At 40.4% G+C, this 22,803-nt stretch overlaps 1 protein-coding gene across 8 annotated transcripts in view; it reads left to right on the top strand.

Annotated features, from left to right (window-relative positions):
- The first annotated feature begins 17,607 nt into the window (after window positions 1-17,607).
- Window positions 17,608-22,803, top strand: part of LOC140844947 (uncharacterized) — a 205,728-nt gene continuing 200,532 nt past the window's right edge. For all 8 annotated transcript variants that reach the window (XR_012123727.1, XR_012123710.1, XR_012123752.1 and 5 more), the window contains exon 1: window positions 17,608-18,512. The gene's annotated coding sequence lies outside the window, so the exon portion shown is untranslated. The remainder of the gene's footprint in view (window positions 18,513-22,803) is intronic.

Below are 22,803 nucleotides of genomic sequence, written 5' to 3'. Positions count from 1 at the left end.
GCAAAGCTGGGACCCTCCCCCGGCCCCAGGGGATACAATTTGACTGATCTAAATTTGTATTGATCTAAACCAATGGTGATAATCTCTTTTGCCAGTCACTGGTTTGGGTCAGGCATGTGAATTTGTTCTGGCTAATGAGAAACACAGAAATTCTAATGGAGAACTTCAGGGAAATATTTTCTTCCCAGATAAAAATAGACTTGTAGAGGCAACAGAATTATTTCTTTCCTTCCTTCCTTAAATGTTGATGCCTGGGGAGGTGCTGTTTGCAACTGTAGTAGTCATCTTGAGTCCATGAGGAGAAAACCAAGAGATTCATGGAAAAAATCTCCAGTCTCAGAATTGCTGAACAGTTAAATGAAGCAATTCTGAGTCTCTCTGTTAACTCAGAACTTCTGTTTAAGGAGACAACAAATATTTTACTGTGTAAGTCAATTTTAGTTGGGTTTTCTGTTTCTTGCAAACCCAAAGCATCCTAATTATACAATAATTTCTACCTTGCTAAAGCTTAGACTCTAGAGAACGGAGATAGGTTCAGAGAAATTTATTGTACCTGGCACTCAGTGTTAACTGTCCTAAGAAAGGAAAAGCTAAAATGCTGTGGAAGTTCAGGGGCAGATGAAATGCCTTCCAGTTGTTCTGTCCATCTTTAGTGGGGAAGGGTGGAGGGATACGGTCAAGGGAAAGGAGCAGGAGACTTTGTGCCTGGGATGAAATGAAATATGAATGGGAAAAATTTCAATAAGCAAAGATGATGTCCTTCTTGTAGGTACATAATATATCTTACTATTTTTACATCTTGCTTCTGATGTAAATCTTATAAAAATTATTCATGGATGACATAGATGTAATGGATGTTAAGAAATACCATAGGTTTTCTTTTTTTTAATGAACAGTAATTAGAGTTGTCAAAAATGGTGATTTTCCTCACTGAGTAAGGGCACTAGAGGTATTCACACTGAAAAAGGATGAGCTTTTCACACACAAGAATTATAAGCTAATTATAATTAACTATAAAAACATGGGACTTCTACACCATTGAGGGTATCTCTAACATTTTATGTTGACATCAAAGAGGACAGCTGCTGTCCAGCAATATCCCTACCCAAGATGGTCAATGGGTCTGGATCAAGAATTAACACTCAGGTAACTAAAGACTTGTCTATAGTTTTACTGACTCTTCTGGGTGAAGGAAGGAGTATACTAGCTGTGGTTGTTTTGGGTTTTCTCCACTGGCTCTTTGGCTTCGCTCTTAACATTAGACGGGCTTGAAATCTACATCACAAATAAGTAACCAACTCCATGACAGTTATAAATGACAGAAATTTATCAGTCCCTACTGGCATTATGGCACAGTGGGTAAGATACTATACTTGGACTTAAAATGGCCCAGATTTCAAATCTTAGCTCTGCCTTGTAGAAGCCACATAACTAGGGATAAGTTACTTAACTTCTCTCAGTTAATTTATTCAACTGAAGAGTGGAGATAATGTTGACTTTGGCTGTTTTACACAAGGTGAATGATGTAACTAAATGTACATAAACAGCAAGTGCAGTGACTGACCTCTAGTAATCACTCTGTGTTCCTTGTGTGAATGATGGGAGAAAAGGATGGTCTGCATTCAGAAAAGTATTGAAACCAAGTTTTGTTTGAAAATGAAGTGAAAAATGACATCTACTGGAACCCAGAAAACTTGGTCCCAAGCCCTTTCCCCACCCCCGCTCACTGGAAAGGAGGAAGAGAAATGGACCAGGGAGGGAGTGGAGGCCTGGGACTGCTGAATACCTAACTCTGAAGATCTGCTCTGGGAGCAGAAACCTACATTTCATTGTGCTTTCATGGTACTCTTGTGATTAGGGGGTTGGAAAGCTAAGACAGGCAGAATACCTGGAGAGACTGAGATTCCAGCCCCTTGTGGAAAGCAGGGATCCATATCCATCTGCTATGGGACAAAAAAAAAATCATTATTTCCAAGATAAAACTACAAATCTCTAGCATTGAGAAAAGAGTATGCAAACCTAAAAGGCTTAAAAAGAAAGCTGTCGCTGAAGGTTTTACAACAATGCAGAAGAAGAAAGAAAGGAGCTAAAAAAGGATATAGGCAGGTGACATTTCTTGAGCACATGTGGGTCAGGCACAATACTAATTTATGTGTGAAGCATATAACCACCACCCTCTGGGGGATGCACAATTACTGCCCACATTTTACAAATGAAGGAAAATTAGGCTTGGAAAGTAAGCCCTCTCTCCTTACTGAATAAACTATGAGTCACAACCTGCCACACAGCCAATCCCTTGTTATATTATCATAGACACAATGAGACCTGTGTTCTCTGTCACCAAGCCCCAGAGAGTATCTCTTCCAGCTCTAACATTCTGTGATTCTGTGTATTTCAGAAGATTTCTCTTTGCTACAACTGCAGCTTCAGGTGCCAGATTTTTTTTTTAAATCTCCACAGAAACAGACTGAAAGGAAAATATGTATATAAACACATTTCCTTTTCAAATTTAGTCACTTGCATTATGCTTACAAGTTTTACCTATCCATTATTTTAAGCACAAACTGAACCAAACCCCCAAACCAGGGAAAGAGTAACAGCACTGATGTGCCCTCAGAAAATCTGTAAACCGAGGTCTCTCTGTAGGTGGTTAAATTGCTATTTAAAAACCATTTAGCACCAGGCAGCCCAAGGAAAAGGCAGCCCAGGAGGGTATAGAAGAGGTAAGTCCTTTTCCCCTCCCTGTGAAAATGATCTTTTGTTTTCTACCACTAATATGATTATTTATTTAGGCAGTAGAGATGGAGACATTCATTAAAAAGGGTAACAGATTTGGGGGTTTCCTTGTAGTATTATTTTACTTCTTGAGTATATTAACTCTGCTATTAAAACAGGCTTTAGAATTAGACAGATGCAGCCTTGAATCCTAGTTCTCTTACTTAGCTAGGGATGTGGCTTTGGGCACAATTGTAAAATGAGAAGTCATAGTGACACAGCAAAAATGCTGAAATGTCCTAAATGAAGTGACACAAGGGCTACTGAATGAGGGAGAGAGACAAGGGAAGGTCATCAGTACACAGCCACAGAGGCCAGAGCTACTCAAAAACCTAACTACTGGGTGAATTCATTTCAGCAATCACCTAGAAGGTTTCCAGGACCAGCACATCCTTCTTGTGTGTGACCAGTGTCTGACCATCATCAACAACCAATCAATGAGCCTTCTCTGTAGACTAACACTTATTTCCACACTTTCCTTGATTTGCATTAGCCCACCTTCCTTATCTGTAGCCAATGTGAACTTAACAATCTTTCTTTCCCCATAATGTACCCTGTATCTTGACTGTCGTGGCCAAGTTGTTTTTCTTAACTGGTATTGCTGCTGGTGAAACAGAAATTTCGTATCCCAGGACTCAGTACTTATCTGGCTAGTATTTGTAAAGGCTCAATAAACCCTTTTATTTCAGATATCTCTTGGTCTCTAGAGGTATTGATTTTTCAGTAATATTCAGGTCTCAGGGTGGATGTGGGGTTTAAATGAAGTAACATATGGAGAATGCATTAAAGATGGTGGCATGAGAGGTGAGACAGAGGCTTCCTCCTAAAACTACATATAATACAAAAATATAATTAATGTGACTAATTCTGAAAGAACAACAGGAAAGAGGGCTGTGTCAAAATGCATACACCTGGAGAAAACAATAAACCTCATGGAACAGGGTAACGTACCAAAGCCATGGCTCGGCGGGACCCAAGCCCTTTCCCCACCCCCGCTCACTGGAAAGGAGGAAGAGAAATGGACCAGGGAGGGAGTGGAGGCCTGGGACTGCTGAATACCTAACTCTGAAGATCTGCTCTGGGAGCAGAAACCTACATTTCATCGTGCTTTCATGGTACTCTTGTGATTAGGGGGTTGGAAAGCTAAGACAGGCAGAATACCTGGAGAGACTGAGATTCCAGCCCCTTGTGGAAAGCAGGGATCCATATCCATCTGCTATGGGACAAAAGAAAGGCGGGCAGTCTGAGAGTCTTCCTAACAGCAAGAGGGCTGCTAAAGGGGCAGGGATTGCACAGAGCTTACTGTTCAGGATAAAGGACAGGTAGACAAAATTGTCTCAGTGCACACTACCCAGCAGGTTGGGAACTTTCTCAATCTTCAGGTCCTCCAGCTCCCTGGCTGGCTACACAGCTCAAAGGACCGCCCTCCGTGATACACAGCCTACTGCGACTTTCTCCAAGCCAGCCCCACCTGGCTCACAAACCATCAAAACCTAAACTGACATTAGGCCAGCCAGAGGAAAGCCCCATCTACAGCAACTACACACACAGAGCACAGAGGCTTATATTTGTGTGCTCGGCCCACTGGTTCTGGCAGTGGAGACAGGCATAGCAGCCGGGAAGCAGGAAACAGCTATTTCCTCCCCCCAGGTACCAATACAACTACAATGTCATGACACACATGACCTTGCTTCAGGGGTTGAGAAGCTCCAGAGAGTAGAGTTTCTGGGCACTAGAGGGCACCATATACAATTATGAAATGCCAAAGAAACCTGGTTCAAAGTAAAATTATGAATACAACACCTGAGAAAGTTTTAAATGAAATCGACCTCATGAATTTTCCTGAAAGGGATTTCAAAATGAAATTCACTAACATGCTAATGGAGGTGCAGAAAAATATTCAAGAACTCAGGAATAAATTCCGGTTAGAGATCCAATTGTTGAAGAGCACAATGGAGGGTATTAAAAGCATATTAGATATGGTGTAGGAGGTAATAAATGAAATTTAAAGTAGAGAAGAGGAATACAAAGAAGCTGAGGCACAGAGAGGAAAAAACGATTTCTAAGAATGAAAGAATATTGAGAGAAATGTGTGACCAATCCAAATGGAACAATATTTGCATTATAGGAGTACCAGAAGAAGAAGAGAGAGAGAAAGGGAAAGAAAGTGTCTTTGAGGAGGTAATTGCTGAAAATTTCCCCAATCTGGGGAAGGAGATATTCTCTCACGCCATGGAGATACACAGATCTCCCAAAACAAGGGACCCAAGGAAGACAACACCAAGACATATAGTAATTAAAATGGCAAAGGTCAAGGATAAGGACAGACTATTAAAAGAAGCGAGAGAGAGAAATAAGATCATATACAAAGGAAAGCCCATCAGGCTATTCAGACTTCTAAGCAGAAAAATTACAGGCCAGAAGGGAGTGGCATGCTGTATTTAATGCAGAGAAGCAGAAGAGCCTCAAAGCAAGAATATTTTATCCAGCAAGGTTATCATTTAAATTTGAAGGAGGGATTAAACAATTTCTACATAAGCAAAAGCAGAGAGAATTTACCTCCCATAAACTGTATCTACAGTGTATTTTGGAGGGACTTCTATGGATGGAAGTGTTCCTATGGTTGAATAGCTGTCACCAGAGATAAGAAAACCACAGTAAAGAAAGCCAAACAGTTAATTACTAAGTAAATGTAAAATTAAATCAATTATCCCCAAAGTCAATCAAAGGATAGACAAAGCGTACAGAATATGATACTTTATATATAAAGAATAGAGGAGAAGAAAAAGGAGGAGAAAAAAAGAATCTTTAGATTGTGTTTGTAATAGCATATTAAGTGAGTTGAGTTAGACTCTTAGAGTAAGGAAGTTACCCTTGAACCTTTGGTAACCATGAATCTAAAGCCTGCAGTGGCAATAAGTACATATCTATTGATAATCTCCCTAAATGTAAATGGACTGAATTCCCCAATCAAAAGACATAGAGTCACTGAATGGATAAAAAAACAAGACCCTCTATATATGCTGCCTAAAAGATAGTCACTTTAAACCCGAAGACATAACAAAGACTAAAAGTGAAGGGATGGAAAAAGTTATTTTATGCAACTGATAGGGAGAAAAAAGCAGGAGTTGCAGTACTTGAATGAGACAAAATAAACTTCAAAACAAAGAAAGTCACAAGAGACAAAGAACGACATTACATGATGATCAAGGGGTCAAACCAATAAGAAGATATAACTATTATAATTATCTGTGTGCCCAACACAGGAGCACCTACATATCTGAAACAAATACTAACAGAATTAAAGGGGAAATAGAATGCAATGCATTCATTCTAGGAGACTTCAACATTCCACTCACTCTGAAGGACAGATCAATCAGACAGAAAATAAGTAAGGAGACAAAAGCACTGAAAAACACATTAGAACAGATGGACCTAACAGACATCTACAGACTCCACACCCAAAAGCAGCAGAATACACATACTTCTCAAGGGCATGTGGAACACTTTTAAGAATAGATCATATACTAGGCCACAAAACGTGCTTCGGTAAATTCAAAATGATTGAAATTGTACCAACCAGTTTCTCAGACCACAAAGGTATGAAACTAGAAATAAATTATGCAAAGAACATAAAAAATCCCACAAAAACATGGAGGCTTCAAAACATGCTCCTATATAACCAATGGATGAATGACCAAATAAAAACAGAGATCAAGCAATATATGGAAACAAATGACAACAATAATTCAGCACTGCAAAATCTGTGGGACACATCAAAGGCCATGCTAAGAGGAAAGTATATTGCAATATAGGCCTACATCAGAAAAGAATAACAATCCCATATGAACAGTCTAAACTCACAATTAATGAAACTAGAAAAAGAACAACAAATGAGGACCAAGTCAGCAGAAGGAGGGGCATAATAAAGATTAGAGCAGATATAAAAAAAATCAAGATGAATAAAACAATAGAAAAAATAAATGAAAGCAAGAGCTGGTTCTTTGAGAAAATAAATGAAATACATAAACCACTATCCAGACTTATCCAGACAAACAGAGAGTCTACACACCTAAACAGAATCAGAAATGAGAAAGGAAAAATCAATATGGACACCAAAGAAATACAAAGAATTATTAGAGAATACTATGAAAAATTATATGCCAACAAACTGGATAAGCTAGAAGAAATGGTCAACTTTCTAGAAAAATACAACCTTCCAAGGCTGACCCAGAAAGAAACAGAAAATCTGAACAGACCAATTACCAGCAATGAAATTGAACTGGGAATCAAGAAACTACCTAAGAAAAAAATCCTGTTCCAGATGGCCTCACTGATGAATTTTATCAAACATTTAGTGAAGACCTAATACCCATCTTCATTAAAGTTTTCCAAAGAGTAGAAGAAGAGGAAATACTCCCAAACTCATTCTATGAGGCCAGCATCACTCTAATACCAAAGCCAGTCAGACAGCACAAAAAAAGATAATCACAGACCAATATCCCTGATGAACATAGATGAAAAATACTCAATAAAATATTAGCAAACCGAATTCAAAAATACATCAAAAAGATCATCCATCATGATCAAGTAAGATTTATTCTACGCATGCAAAGATGGTACATCATTCGAAAATCTATCAACATCATTCACCACATCCAAAAAAAGGAGGACAAAAACCACATGATCATCTCTATAGATGATGAAAAAGCATTTGACAAAATTCAACGTCCATTCATGATAAAAACTCTCAACAAAATGGGTAGAGAGCACAAGTACCTCAACATAATAAAGGCCATATATGACAAACCCACAGCCAACATCACACTTATCAGCGAGAAGCTGAAAGCTTTTCCTTTAAGTTTGGGAACAAGACAAGGAAGCATGCTCTCCCCACTGTTATTCAACGCAGTACTGGAGGTCCTAGCCACAGAAATCAGATTACATAAAGAAATAAAAGGCATCCCGATTGGCAAGGAAGAATTTAAACTGTCCCTGTTTGCAGATGACATGATATTGTACATAAAAAAACCATAAAGAATCCACTCCAAAACTACTAGATCTAATGCCTGAATTCATCAAAGTTGTGGGGTACAAAATTAATACAAAGAAATATCTTGCATTCCTATACATCAATGATGAACTAGCCAAAAGAGAAATCAGGAAAACAATTCCATTCACAATTGCATCAAAAAGAATAAAATACCTAGAAATAAATCTAACCAAGGAAGTGAAAGACCTATACACTGAAAACTACAAGACACTCATGAGAGAAATTAAAGAAGAGACTAATGAATGGAAACACATCCCGTGCTCCTGTATAGGAAGAATTAATATTGTCAAAATGGCTATCCTGCCTAAAGCAATCTACAGATTCAGTGCAATCCCTATCAAAATACCAACAGCATTCTTCAATGAACTAGAGCAAATTGTTCTAAAATTCATATGAAACCACAAAAGACCCCGAATAGCCAAAGCAATCCTGAGAAGGAAGAATAAAGCTGAAGGGATTACGCTCCCCAACTTCAAGCTCTACTACAAAGCCACAGTACTCAAGACAATTTGGTACTGGCACAAGAACAGAACCATAGAACAATGGAACAGACTAGAGAACCCTGATATAAACCCTACCATATACGATCAATTAATATATGATAAAGGATCCATGGACATACAATGGGGAAATGACAGCCTCTTCCACAGATGGTGTTGGCAAAACTGGACAGCTACATGCAAGAGAATGAAACTGGATTATTGTTTAACCCCATACACAAAAGTAAACTCGAAATGGATTAAAGACTTGAATGTAAGTCATGAAAGCATAAAACTCTTAGAAGACAATGTAAGCAAACATATCCTGAATATAAGCATGAGCACCTTCTTCCTGAACACATCTCTTCAAGCAAGGAGGAGTTGGGGCTACATCAAACTAGAAAGTTTCTGTACAGAAAAGGACACCATCAACAGAACAAAATGGCATCCAAGAGTATGGGAGAATATATTTGTAAATAACATGTCTGACAAGGGGTTAATATCCAAAATATATAAAGAACTCACACACCTCAACACCCAAAAAGCAAATAACCCAATTTAAAAAATGGGCAGAGGATATGAATAGACAATTCTCCAAAGAATAAATTCAATTGGCCAATATACACATGAAAAGATGTTCCACATGACTAATCATCAGGGAAATGCAAATTAAAAGCACACTGAGATATCACCTCAGACCAGTAAGGATGGCCAGTATCAAAAAGATGAAGAACATCACATGCTGGTGAGGATGCAGAGAAAGGGAAACCCTCCTACACTGCTGGTGGGAATGTAAGCTAGTTCAACCATTGTGGATAGCAATATGGAGGTTCCTCAAAAAACTAAAAATGGAAATACCATTTGATCTCTGGGAATCCCACTCCTTGGAATTTACCCAAAGCATACAACTTCTCAGACTCAAAAAGACCTATGTACCCCTATATGTATTGCAGCACTATTTACAATAGCCAAGATACGGAAGCATCAGTAGATGAATGGATAAAGAAGACATGGTACATATACACAGTGGAATACTATTCAGCCATAAGAAAAAAAACAAATCCTACCATTGCAACAACACAAATGGAGCTAGAGGGTATTATGCTCAGTGACGCATGCCAGGTGGAGAAAGTCAAGTGCCAAATGATTTCCCCTCATTTGCGGAGTATAACGAAGCAAAACTGAAGGAACAAAATAGCAGCACACTCACAGACTCCAAGAAGGGACTAGTAGTTACCAAAGGGGAGGGTGTGGGAGGGCAGGTGGGGAGGGAGGGAGATAGGAATTGAGGGGTATTATGTTTAGTACACATGGTGTGAGGGATCACCGGGAAAACAGTGTAGCACAGAGAAGGCAAACAGTGGATCTGTGGCATCTTACTACACTAATGGACAGTGACGCTTTGGGTTATGGTTTGGGACTTAATAATATGGGTAACTGTAGTAGCCACATTGCTTTTTCATGTGAAACCTTCATAAGAGTGTATATCAATAATACCTTAATAAAAATTTTTTAATGTCAGGTAACACATGTAAAGTGCCCACTGGATAGTGAGGACTTAATAAATAACTTAGAAAGGAGATTCCTTTTTAGTAATTTAATCTAGTGAAGATTTCTTAAATAAAGAACAACTCCATAAAACTGTAGGAAAAAGAGCAAAAGTACATGAGGAGTTGAAGCAACCAGAGTGCCAGTATCTACAACTGTGCGACTTTTATACATCAAAACTTATCCTCTAGGGTATGCACCAAGATATGTCGATGGAAGCATTGATCCAGAGGTAGGATGTTCTGGGAAAAGAATGACGAAGTAGAGGAGAACCACCAGCAGGTCCACACAGGGTAGGAACGAAAGAGGGGCCCACAAGTGTGAGTCAAACAGAGCTTTACCAACTTCCTGCAGTGCAGCACACAAAGAAAGAAGTGATTGTCTACTGTACCAGGAGAGAAGTATAGTGGGCTAAGAGCCCAGAAAATGACTATCAGAGGTTAAAGGGTCACCCTTGATTGTGAGGCGAGAAAAGACCTCTGAAGAATGACATTCAAGATGTAACTTCATTGATTAAGATCCATCCTTGGAAATGATTGTAACAAGAGCATTTCAGACAGAGGGGGAAGCAAGTGCAAAGGCCCCAAGGCAGGATTAAACTTGGCCATTTGCTAAGAACAGAAGGAAGGCAGTAAGGCTAGAAACCGGTAAATGAGGGGGTATGTGTTCTATCATGAGGTGGGGTCTACAGGAGGGAAGAGGTCAGTCATACGTAGGGTATGGAAAGAGACGGTACAGAATTTGAGTTTTAGTCCAAATTCATTAAAAAGTCATTGGAATTTCAAGTATGGGATGACAGGATGAGGTTTATGTTTCAAAAGAATGCTCTGTTGAACAGAAAATAGACTGGGACATGGTGGGGGTTTCAATGAGAGAGGCCAAGTGGGTTAGGAGATTATTGCCATATTCCTTATGGAAGATTATAGAGGTCTGAGCCAGAGAATAGCCACACAGAAGGGATGTGAACATTTCTTGGGTATATTTTGAACTTTATGCTGAAAGAACTTGATGATTGACTGGATACAGGAAGGAAAGGCAAGAAGAGTCAAGACAGAGGGCGTTTGAATCAAGAATAATCTGAACTGCAGGGACCTGTTAAGCTTACTGCGGTAGCAGATGTGACTTCTCTAATATAAATATTGCTTCAGTAGATGAATGGATAAAGATGTGCTGCATATACACAAGGGAATATTATTCAGCCATAAAAAAGAAAGAATTCTTCCATTTGCAACAGCATGGATGGACCTAAAGGGTATTATGCTAAGTGAAATAAGCCAGGCAGAGATAGACAAATACCATGTGATTTCACTTATAAGTGGTCTCTAAACAAACAAAACAAATGAACAAAATAGAAATAGACTCACGGACACTGAGAAGAGACTGGTAGTCACCATGGGTGAGGGGCTGTAGTGGGTGGTGGAATAGGTGAAGGGGATAATGAGTCACAAAACCTCAATGATAAAAAAAATACATGAATACATAAACAATGCTTCAAGTTCAAGATTTTATCATTGGCAACAAATACTATCAAATCATTTTCCTTGAAGCAATAAGCTCATGTTGTTCATTTTTGAGAAAATATTCACCAAATACCCTAGTTTGTATAACCATGGTTTGTCTTTTCTTTTCACTTATATGGAGTATCATGAAAAACCTGCTTGTCTGGAATGTAGTTTAAACAGTCAAAGTGATTTTTCCTGAGACAACCATCATAGTGCTTTCTTTACATATATTTCCCATTCCATCACATGATATATCAAAAGGTGTGTACTCAAAGGTCTATATTTAATAATAAATTTTATTGCTTCATGAAAGCCTTTCCTAAGTGAAACTGGCTTTTTAAAGAACACATTGCAAGTATATTCCAGTGAGGAACATGGTTTGGTGCCACTGCCTTGAATTGTGGGCTTCCGGACCATAGCATTTTCCCACCACTCCTTTTCCAACATCAGTCAGAGAGCAACATGGCGAAAAAGAAAAACAACATTTGGTGCTATTCCAAACCGCACTTTGAGAACTGTTGGGCATCACAGTGATGCAGATCTTGCTAGCAAAATGCTGCCCTTAGGAATAGAGAGGGCCCCCTGGAGAGGTGGGGATTTTGACAGAGATTTTCAAGACCAAGATATACACTCTGTGATCAATGAAGCCCATTTCATTTTGAGGTCATAAAGAAGGGACCAGTGCATGCTACTCGGAGAGCTGAGACACCCATACACCCCACCACAAAAGATCTGAAATCTAGTGCCCATTAACTTCTCCCCCAAGAGACGTATTTTCAACCAATGGAGTGGAACAACCACCCCCAAAAAAACACCTCTCATGTGGGGAGTCCTACATACCAGGCAGTGTTCTAGGCACCCAGGTACATCATTTTCTTAAACCTCACAACAGACCTGCACTGTAAGGAATGATTTATTCATGATTTACAGGACAGTTTGGAAGGTTCAAAACTTGCCTGAAGCCACAGTACTAGATAATGGTGAATCTTGGATTCGCTCCCAGGAACTCCTACATCATAGTCCACTTTATCACAAGCTGGATAACTTGCTGCCTAACTATACTAACTATTCTCCCAGACATAATTCTCTGGCTGATTTGCCACTGGAACCTGGATAATCCCATTCAAGGGCAGACATCAATCCCCTCTGGACTGTCACAGAGAAAGAATGATATGCCCTAGCTTTTATTGTTGTTTTGAGTAGCTTCAGAAAAAGGGAAGTTCCTGCATTAACTTAAGAATGAAGTCCTTGGTGATGACACAATAACAGGTTTTCTGCTGTAAAATGAAGGCACACTCCTAAAGAGGACTTGGGCACCTTCTTGGAGCGAGGCACAGCTAGAGCAGAATATTCAGCTCACCCAGATCTCAGCACCGACACGTTGGTGTGCTCTGTGCACAAATGGGCACTCAGAGCCTGCCATGCTTGAAGGACCCTGCTGCCTAACCATACTGATGACTCGTCTTTCTCCCTCAGCTCTAAGCCTGTGCACGTGCTGTTCCCCAAAATGGAAGAGTGCCCTTCTGACCCCATGGTAGTTAGGCTCTATTCACTGCTTAGATGTCCTGTCCTCTGGGAAACCCTCACTCATGAAGCTGGAGGGTGGTGGCCCTTCTGTGTTCTCTGATGGGATTCTGTACTTACTCTTATCAAGGCAAGATGGTTATTTTGTACCTATTTCTGTATTTAGTGGTAGACTGGAGGCTCCTTGAGGGCAGAATCTGTTCTATCCTCACTGTGGTAGCCAGAACCTGGTCTACGTGGGAGTTCTAGGACGGGAGGAAGGAAAGAATGGAGCAAGGGGGGCAGACAGGCAGGGAGGGTGGAGGGGGCGGCCATGCTTGTCTGCCCTCCTACAGAATAGGCGCCAGTCCCCAAATGACCCCACTACCCCCACCTCCCGACAGGAGGCAATGGCATCCAAGCCCCCAAGTCACCCAGAGGAAAAAAAAATGACATGCTCAGGCTTTTTATCAGCTTCTGATGTGTGGCTGGCCTGGTTCCCCCCTTTCTGAATATTTCTGAAAGGCCACAGAGGGATTCTCTGCTCCCTTTCATGTGAGGGCTGAGTCCTCACACAGTCTGTGAGCCTATACCAGGCAGGTGCATCACACTTCATATTTTCTGTTTGGGTATATACCACATCCCTTTTTGTTTACTTTTCTGCCTGCACTCCTAGAGAAAGGGATCATATTCTTATTTATCCTTTTAAACCCTGAGTGCCTACCACAGCAAGTAACATACCATAGGCGCTGCATGGAGGTGCTCTGAGTTGAATTAGCAGATCTGGCCAGGTAGATGTGAGATGCATGGGGGTAGGGTGTCTCCAAGGGAGCAGAGCCTGAATAAGAACAGGCACTGCCAGAATCCAGGCATTTCACTAACAAATGAATGGAATGAAGGACTCCCACAAACTGCAGAGAAAGCCTGACCATGTCACACCAGCAAGCAAGCAGTGTGATGACCCCGTTTCCATTCATTTAATGCTTCCTATATGTTAGGTAGTATTAAAAGGCTTTACATAAATTATATATTTATCTCCATTTAACAAAGGAGATAACTAGGGATCAGAGTCTCCCCTGATGTCATATAGCTAGCTAGGCTGCGGAGCAAAACTTCAGACCCTTTTCTGTCTGTCTCCACAGCCCCCAGGTTAAGTCTACAAAACATGCCTCTCCCTGCCCTTGCTCAGTGCCATGCTGCGGGTCTACCCTTCAGCCAGCCAAGAGACCCTAGGTGTCTGGAAGGCTGTGTGCAATTGCCTGCTGTGACATCTCATAGTCCTAATTCAGGTCTACCTGTCTGATTTTTGTTTCATTCCTAATGGATCACATTTTCTCTCCATCTGGTATCACATTCCCAGGAATAGGTTTCAGAAATTGGAAGAGAATACAAAGGGGTTGAACTGGAGCAGACCTTTCCTCTGGCCCTATTTGTTTCCTTCATTGTTAACAGATAGGAGGAAGAGGGAATGAGACACACGTTACATTATGTACCCACTGAGACAACTCCATCATCATTGCTGCACACCTGTTCTGATTCAGTTACAATGCAATATGATGCCAATTTTGTGAGAATTCACATACACATAACCGTACACACACATATGCACACAAGAACCTGGAAGGAAATACACTAAAATGTTAACAGTGGTTCACTGGATGGTGAGTGTCTTGCCAATGGGTTTCAGCCCTGGGCAAGTTCGCTATGGATTCAATGTGACCAAAGAAATTGACAGCAAAACATTCTTTGGGGTGAAAGGGTTTATTTATTACATGGCTTGATCTCCTGGCAGTAGGTTGGGCATTAGCATCTCTGCCTCCACCGAGAGCACTGGGCCGAGCTCTCTATATAGTGCAATAATAGCTTATTGCCTAAAGGTGTTAAAGCGAAACCCTAGCAACAGGCCAGGTACATCACTAGGTGGTTTAAGTTCAGTGAGGATCCTCCCCATAGGAACCCCAACTTCCTCACAGTGGGAATGAAAACATTTCTCATTTTCAACTCTATTCTTTCCTCTTTTTTCTTTATTTGCTACCATGAACATGTTAGTTTTATAATCAATAGAAACAAAGCATTAAATACCACTGCCACACATCACAATGGACTAGGAGTCAAAAGAGCTGGTCAGAAGAAATAAATGACCATTTATTTCTTCCACTGTCCTGGAGCAAACCACTTAATTCTCTAAGACATAGGGCCATCATTTTTAAAATGGGAATGCTGATTCCTAAAAGCCTCAAAATAATTACTGAAAGGGTTAGAAGGTAAAGGCACATCAAAGTACTTGTGAAACTATATTCACACCTGTGATGTCACTGTTGTTGTGTAACTGGGTACTTTGTTACATGGGAGCAAAAATAGTTTTGGAAACTCCATCTCACCACTAAATCTAGAAGAGGTCTTTGGAACAGACTCTAAAAACAAATGAGTACTTGAATTCAAAATTTTAGAATGATACGGCTTCCACTGGGAGGTTGCAGAATCCTTTATCAGGACCATCAAATGGATGTCCCACGAGACATTAATGGGTCCTGCTACTATGAAGAGGAGGAGGGGAGGGGAAGCAGACTATAATGTATTCAGTTAAAATATCCAATTTTTTCCCAGATATAAAAGTTTCAAGACACAGAATTAAGTTACAGATGTGGAATGCCCCCTAATGGGAAAGATTAGACTCTAAAAGTGCTTTGTTAGGTGTATTTTTATTGTGATTCAAAATGTACATTTTCAACCTCTTCATGTGAAGGATTCTAGGAAGAGTACTAAAGGGGGCCAGCACACAGGCTGGAAGAATAAAGAGGATGGTCAACAACAACAACAAAAATGGACCATCTTTCCCATTATCCCAAACTCTTTCCCTGGAGACTGCATTACGAATTTTGTATTTTTTCCTAAGCACAATGGACAGACACAGAAGAGATTTCAGCAGGGGAATAAGAAGGCCAAATTTAAGTTTCAAGTGTGAAATAAGCAGAATGAAAGTGGCTTTCATTAAAGCTGATGGTTATGTTAACAAAAATACAGTGACTAGACAAAGAAGGTGATAATCATTTTCTATTCTGTGCTTATCCAATTACAGTAAGAGAACTTTGCTTTACAAATCTCTTAAGACAGGAAACAAATTCAAGAGCCATATCTTAAGATGCAACTATCTTTTTTAAGCTGTGGACCCAAAATTCTCCCGGTCTCTCTGGTAACAGGTTGAGGGCCCCTGAGGTAACTGCTAAGAACGTAGGAATGAGGTTCCATGGAGTGGCATGTCAGTTCCTGCTTTATATTACTAGCATTGGTATGAGAACATTGAGCTTGACAGCAAAATGTGAGTCCAACTGTGCAAACATACACCACTGGAAAACTCAGAGTTCCTCTCTGTGGAATCAGTGTGCATTGGCAGAGAAAAGTGAGGCCAATTTTCCCTGCATAGAATCTACTTTTCCTTCCTGCAGTTCTGTCAGGTGCAAGGGGGAAATATTTGCCCCTATGTTTAAGATAAGGAAATCACATGTTTTTTACTTTCTTTAATCTCCTGATTTTTGTATTTTGCATTCATTTAATTTTTAAAAAGCAGAGAAACTCAGACTTCTGATTCTTTGATTCTCAGATTTACAGGAGGCCTCAGTTAGCAACTAGAAGAACATCTAAGAAACTCCTTTTACTCATTCATTTCATACATTCATTATCATCCAATTCAACATCTGCAACAATGTCTTCTAAATTCAAACTAAACCCAAATTATTGCCAATGAATATTAGTTCTAGGGACCTGTTTTCTCTTTTCCAATCATTTAACTTTGACTCAAATTAATTTCTACACATTAGAGAACTGGGACAGTCAAGATGTGGATTAAAAGCTGAGAAAGGAGTTCTGAGATTTTATGGTCAATAGAGAATGAATGTCACCAGCAAGTAATTATGAATTAGGCTACAACTAAATTATTTCCTAATTAACTTTTCTCTTCCTAACATTCTTTCACTTAATCTAATGAATTCCTACAAGATTTGTGGCATATTAATATTAGCATCTCTGTTTCACAAAAGATGAGCTAAGAACTCATTAACTCTCAAAGGTCATGGTCATACATTCAGTGGAACAGGAAAATAATAAGTCACGGTCCATGAGCAGAGTAAGACACTGCAGAATCACTACTTGTCTTCTCTGTGTTGTACAGCCCTCCCTGTGACCCGGCTCCCACATTATACGTGCTAATCATAATGCGCGCTTCCTTTCCCTCTCCCCTTATCCCTCCATTCCCAACTATCCACCCCGGTTCCTTTCCCTTTGGTAACTGTTGGTCCATTCTTGGGTTCTGTGAATCTGGTGCTGTTTTGCTCATTCAGTTTCTTTTGGTCCTCCTTCTCTAGAGGTAAGTGAAATCATTTGATACTTGTCTTTCTCTCCCTGGCTTACTTCACTGAGCATAATACCCTCTAGCTCCATCCATGTTGTTGTAAATGGTAGGATTTGTTTTTTACGTATGGCTGAATAATACTGCACTGTTCATGTGATGGACACTTAGCTTGGCTATTGTGAATAGTGCTGTGATAAACATAGGGGGTGTACATGTCTTTTTTCAACTGGGCTGCTGCATTCTATCATTTATTTATCTATCTACCTATTTATTTATTTATTTATCATTAATCTACAATTACATGGGTAATATTATGTTTACTAGACTCTTCCTATCAGCAATTTATCAAAGGTTAAGGGACTATGAAGGCTGGTTGGGAAGGTAGGGAGAAGGGTGGAAAGGAGGCATTACAATTAGCTCTCGTAATGTGGGTGGGAGGTCCCACGGGGAGGTCAGTATAGTACAGAGAAGTCAAGTAGTGATTCTATAGCATCTTACTATGCTGATGGACAGTAACTGTAGTGGGGTATGTGAGGGGAGGGCTTGATGATCTGGGGAGTCTAGTAACCGTCATGTTCCTCATATAATTGTTGACTAATGATCCTGAAAAAAAAAAATACCCGCGTATACCAGACTAGATAACTATGAGACCCAGGAAAAAAAAAAAGGTCGGAGAGGGGAGTGTTGCTGCAGCGTAAGCTCCCAGCCAGCGTCCTCCCAGTCCCTGCAAGCTGCCACGATCTCCTGATCGCTCCGCAGGGCTTCCAAGGCCTCCCCCATTAGGCAGCGCGGCGCGGTGACCCCGGGGTTATTTTCCCAGGGCGCCTGCGCGCCGGCCCTGACCACCCTCTGCGCTGGCGCTGGCGCTCACGCTCAGTCCCTTCCGCCATCGTACCCTGAGGCCGCTTGGCTGCCGAGCCGCCGCCCTCAGGGCATGCCTCCGGCGCGACCTCGGGGGACCTCCGGGCTGGGGACCAGCGGGTCCGGGCGGCTGGGGCTGGCTGCCAGGAGGAGCGAGGCATGCGCGGGCTCAGGCCTCTTGCCCGGCCTCGCCCAGACGAATGCTCCTCCCTCCCCGGGAAGCGGCGAACCGCCTCCACTCCCCACCAGCCGCCGCTTCCACCGTCGAAGTTCCCTGAAGGCCTTCGCCCGTCAGAAGGGTACAACCAACGTGGAGGCCCTGCGAGAGCGGCCGCTCACACCTCTCCGCGCCTGGCCCGCCTGCCCCTCGCGGCTACCTGTCTCCGCCCCGGGGCGCCCTCGACCCAGCCCGCGCCTACCGCCTGAGGGGCGCGCCTGCATTTGTAAGTTTTTAAGTGCTGCTAGATGATTGTAACATTCATAGTTTTATAATTGAGATATACTGATATATTGCACTGTGTTAGTTTTAGGTGTACTACATAATGATTTGATATATGTGTTATACATGGTGAAATGATTACAGCAGTAAGTTTAGTTAACATCCATCACTATATAACGCTAGGATTCTTTCCTTCTTGGGATGAGAACTTTTAATATCTACTCTCTCAACATTTAAATATACAAATGCAACATTGTTAACTATATTCACCATGCTGTATATTACATCCCAGGACTTGTGCATCTGGTACCTGGAAGTTTGTAACTTTGGACCTTCACCCATTGTGCCTATCCCCTAACCCCTCCTCATGCCCGCCTTGTCTGGTATTCACCAATGTGTTCTGTATATGTATGAATTCTCCATTTTTTGTTCTGTTTTGTTTTAGATTCCAAATGTAAGTGACATCATACAGTATTTGACTTAGTTCACTTAGGGTGCATCCATGTTGTTACTAATGGCAGAATTTCCATTTATTGATAACTGAATAATATCACATTGTGCATATATATGTACAACATTTTCTTTGTCCATTCATCCATCAGTGGACACTTAGATTGTTTCCATGTCCTGGCTATTGGAAGCAATGCTGCAGTGAGCAGAGCAGATATTTTAAGATTGTGATTTCACCTCCTTTGAAATACTCAGAAGTGGAATTGCTGGATCATGTGGTAGTTACACTTTTTATTTTTTACTGAGGCTCCATGCTGTTTTTAGATAGCAGCAGGACTAATTTACCTTCTAACAATGCACTGAAAGGCAACCCTTCTCTCTACATCCTCGCCAACACTTGGTATTACTTGCCTTTCTGATAATAGACATTCTAACAGATATGAGGTGATATCTCATTTTGGTTTTGATTTGCATTTCCTTGATGATTAGTGATATGTAGCACCTTTTCATGTGCCCCTTGGCAATTTGTATGTGTCCTTTGGAAAAATATCCATTTACATCCCTGCCCATTTGGTAATTGGGTTGTTTGGTGGGTTTTCTCCCCTACTGAATCGCATTAATTCTTCCTATATTTTAGATATTAATCCCTTATCAGATATGTGGTTTGAAAATATTTTCTCAGTCTATAGATTGTCTTCTTTATTTTGTTGATTGCTTCCTTTGCTGTACAGAACCCTTTTAGTGTGATAGAACCCTACTTTTTGTTTTTACTTTTGTTGCCTTCTTTCACTCTTGGTGTCAAGTTCAAAAAACCATCAACAAGTCCAGTGTCAGTGAGCTTACCCTCTTATGTTTTCTTTGAGGAAGTTCACGACTTAAGGCCTTAATGTTTCAGTCTTTGATCCATTTTGAGTTTCTTTTTGTGTATGGTGTAAGATAATCATCCAGTTTTGTTATTTTGCTGTGCAGTTTTCCCAACCATTTGTTCAAAAGACTGTCCTTTCCCTCTGTATATTCCTGGCTCCTTTGTTGTAAGTTAATTAACCCTGTATGACTGGGTTTATCTCTGAGCTGTCTATTCTGTTCCGTGGATCTCGGTGTCTGTACTGTACTGCTTTAATTATTATAGCTTTATTGATAGAGTTTGAAATCAGGGAGCTTGATGCCTCCAGCTTTGTTGTTCTTTCTCAAGATGCTTTGTCTTTTCAGACTTTCGTGGTTCCACACGCATTTTAGGTTTGTGCTAGTTCCATGAAAAATGCCATGGGGGTTTTGGTAAGGGGTTACATTGAATCTGAGGATTGCTTTGTGTAGTATGTAATGATAATCATTTCAGTCTAGGAGCACAGACTCTTTCCATTTCTTTACCTATTCTTCAGCTTCTTTCATCAGTGTCTTACAGTTGTCAGCATACAGATTTTTTCACCTCATTGGTTAGATTTATTTGTGGGTATTTTATTATTTTCAATGCAGTTATAAATGGGAGTTGTTTCTTAATATCTCTTTCTGATAGTTCACTATTAGTGTGTAGAAACACAGCTGAGTTTTGTATATTGATTTTACATTCTCAATATTATTGACTGCATTCAGTTAGTTGTAACAGCTTTTTGAGTCTTCAGTGTTTTATGTGCATGTGATATACATATAATGATGGTTTTGCTTTTTTGTTCTGATTTGGTTGCTTTTTGTTTCTTTTTCTTGCCTAATTGCTCTGGGTAGGACTTCCACTACTTTGTTGAATAAAAATGCAGGAGGCCACCCTTTTCTTGTTGCTGATCTTAGAGGAAAAGCTTTCAGTTTTTCACATGGTGGATGATGTTAGCTGTTGTCTTACCACATACGACTTCTATTATGTTGAGGTATATTCCCTCCATACGTACTTTGTTGAGAGTTTTTGTCATGAATACATGCTGAAGGATTTCTCAAATGCTTTTTCTGTATCTCTTGACATGATCATGTGGTGTTTTTTTTATGGTTTTCAAAATTTTTTATTAAGGTTCTATTGATATACACTCTTATGAAGGTTTCACATGAAAAAACAATGTGGTTACTACAGTTACCCATATAATCAAGTCTCCACCCATACCCCAATGCAGTCACTGTCCATACCCCAATGCAGTCACTGTCCATACCCCAATGCAGTCACTGTCCATCAGTGCAGCAAGGTGTCACTGATCACTATTCACCTTCTCTGTGCTACAGTGTTTTCCCCATGGTCCCCCACCACATGTATACTAAGCATAACACCCCACAATCCCCTTCTCCCTCCCTCACTCGCCACCAGCTCACCCACACCCCTCTCCTCTGGTAACTACTACTATCTTCTCGGAGTCTCTGATTCTGCTGCTATTTTGTTCCTTCAGTTTTGCTTTGTGGTTATACTCCAGAAATGAGGGAAATCATTTGGCACTTGTCTTTCTGCACCTAGCTTATTTCAGTGAGCATAATAACCTCCAGCACTATACATGTTGTTGCAAATGGTAGGATTTGTTTTCATCTTATGGCTGAATAATATTCCATTGTGTATACATACCACATCTTCTTTACTCATTCACCTACTGATGGACACTTAGCTTGGCTACTGTGAATAGTGCTGTGATAAACATAGTGGTGCATGTGTCTTTTTTAAACTTGGATGCTGCATTCTTTATTTTATTTTATTTTATTTTATTTTACTGTTATTTATTTAGTTTTATTTTGGTATCATTAATCTACAGTGATATGGAGAACATTATGTTTAGTAGGCTTCCCCCTTCACAAAGTCCCCCACACAAACCCCATGACAGTCACTGTCCATAAGCATAGTAAGATGCAGTAGAATCACTACTTGTCTTCTCTGTGTTGCACATCCCTTCCCGTGCCCCCCGCCCACACATTATACATGCTAATCATTGTAATGCCCCTTTTCTTTTTCCCCTTCCTTATCCATCCGTTCCCGCCCATCCTCCGCAGTCCTTTGCCCTTTGGTAACTGTTAGTCCACTCTTGGTTTCTGTGATTCTGCTGCTGCTTTGTTTACTCAGTTTTTCTTTGTTCTTATACTCCACATATGAGTGAAACTGTTTGGCACCTGTCTTTCTCTGCCTGGCTTATTTCACTGACCATAATACCATCTAGCTCCATCCATGTTGTTTGCAAATGGTAGGATTTGTTTTCTTCGTATGGCTGAATAATATTCCATTGTGTATATGTACCACATCTTCTTTATTAATGCATCTATTGATGGACACTTTGCTTGGCTATTGTGAATAGCGCTGTGATAAACATAGGGGTGCACATGTCTTTTCTAAACTGTGCCACTGCATTCTTTCTTATCTATGTATGTATGTATGTATATATGTATGTATGTATCTATCTCTCTATCATCTATCTTTTTATCTACCTAATCATCTGTCTATTTATCACCTATATCTATCTATCTATCATCTATCTATCTATTTTTAATTAATCTACAATTAAATGAGTAACATTATGTTTACTTGAGTACCCCATCACCAAGGTCCCCCCAGATACCCCATTGTCGTCACTGTCCATCAGTGTAGTAAGATACTGTAGAATCACTACTTGTCTTCTCTCTTTGTACAGCCCTCCCTGTGCCCCCCTTCCCACATTATATATGCAAAATCTAATGTGCCCTTTGTTCCCTCCTCCCTGATCCTTCCATTCCCACCCATCCACCCGAGTCTCTTTCCCTTTGGTAACTTTTAGCCCATTCTTGGGTTTTGTGAGACTGCTGCTGTTTTCTCCTTCAGTTTTTTCTTTGTTCTTATACTCCAATGATGAGTGAAATCATTATATATACATATATATGTAGGCAAGAACCTCTAATGTTTGCTAAGTAGATGC

This window comes from Manis javanica, chromosome 1, assembly GCF_040802235.1.
Source record: "Manis javanica isolate MJ-LG chromosome 1, MJ_LKY, whole genome shotgun sequence".
Lineage (NCBI taxonomy): Eukaryota > Metazoa > Chordata > Mammalia > Pholidota > Manidae > Manis > Manis javanica.
The sequence above is the reverse complement of the archived record's forward strand: the minus strand, read 5'-3'. Positions and strand labels throughout refer to the sequence as shown.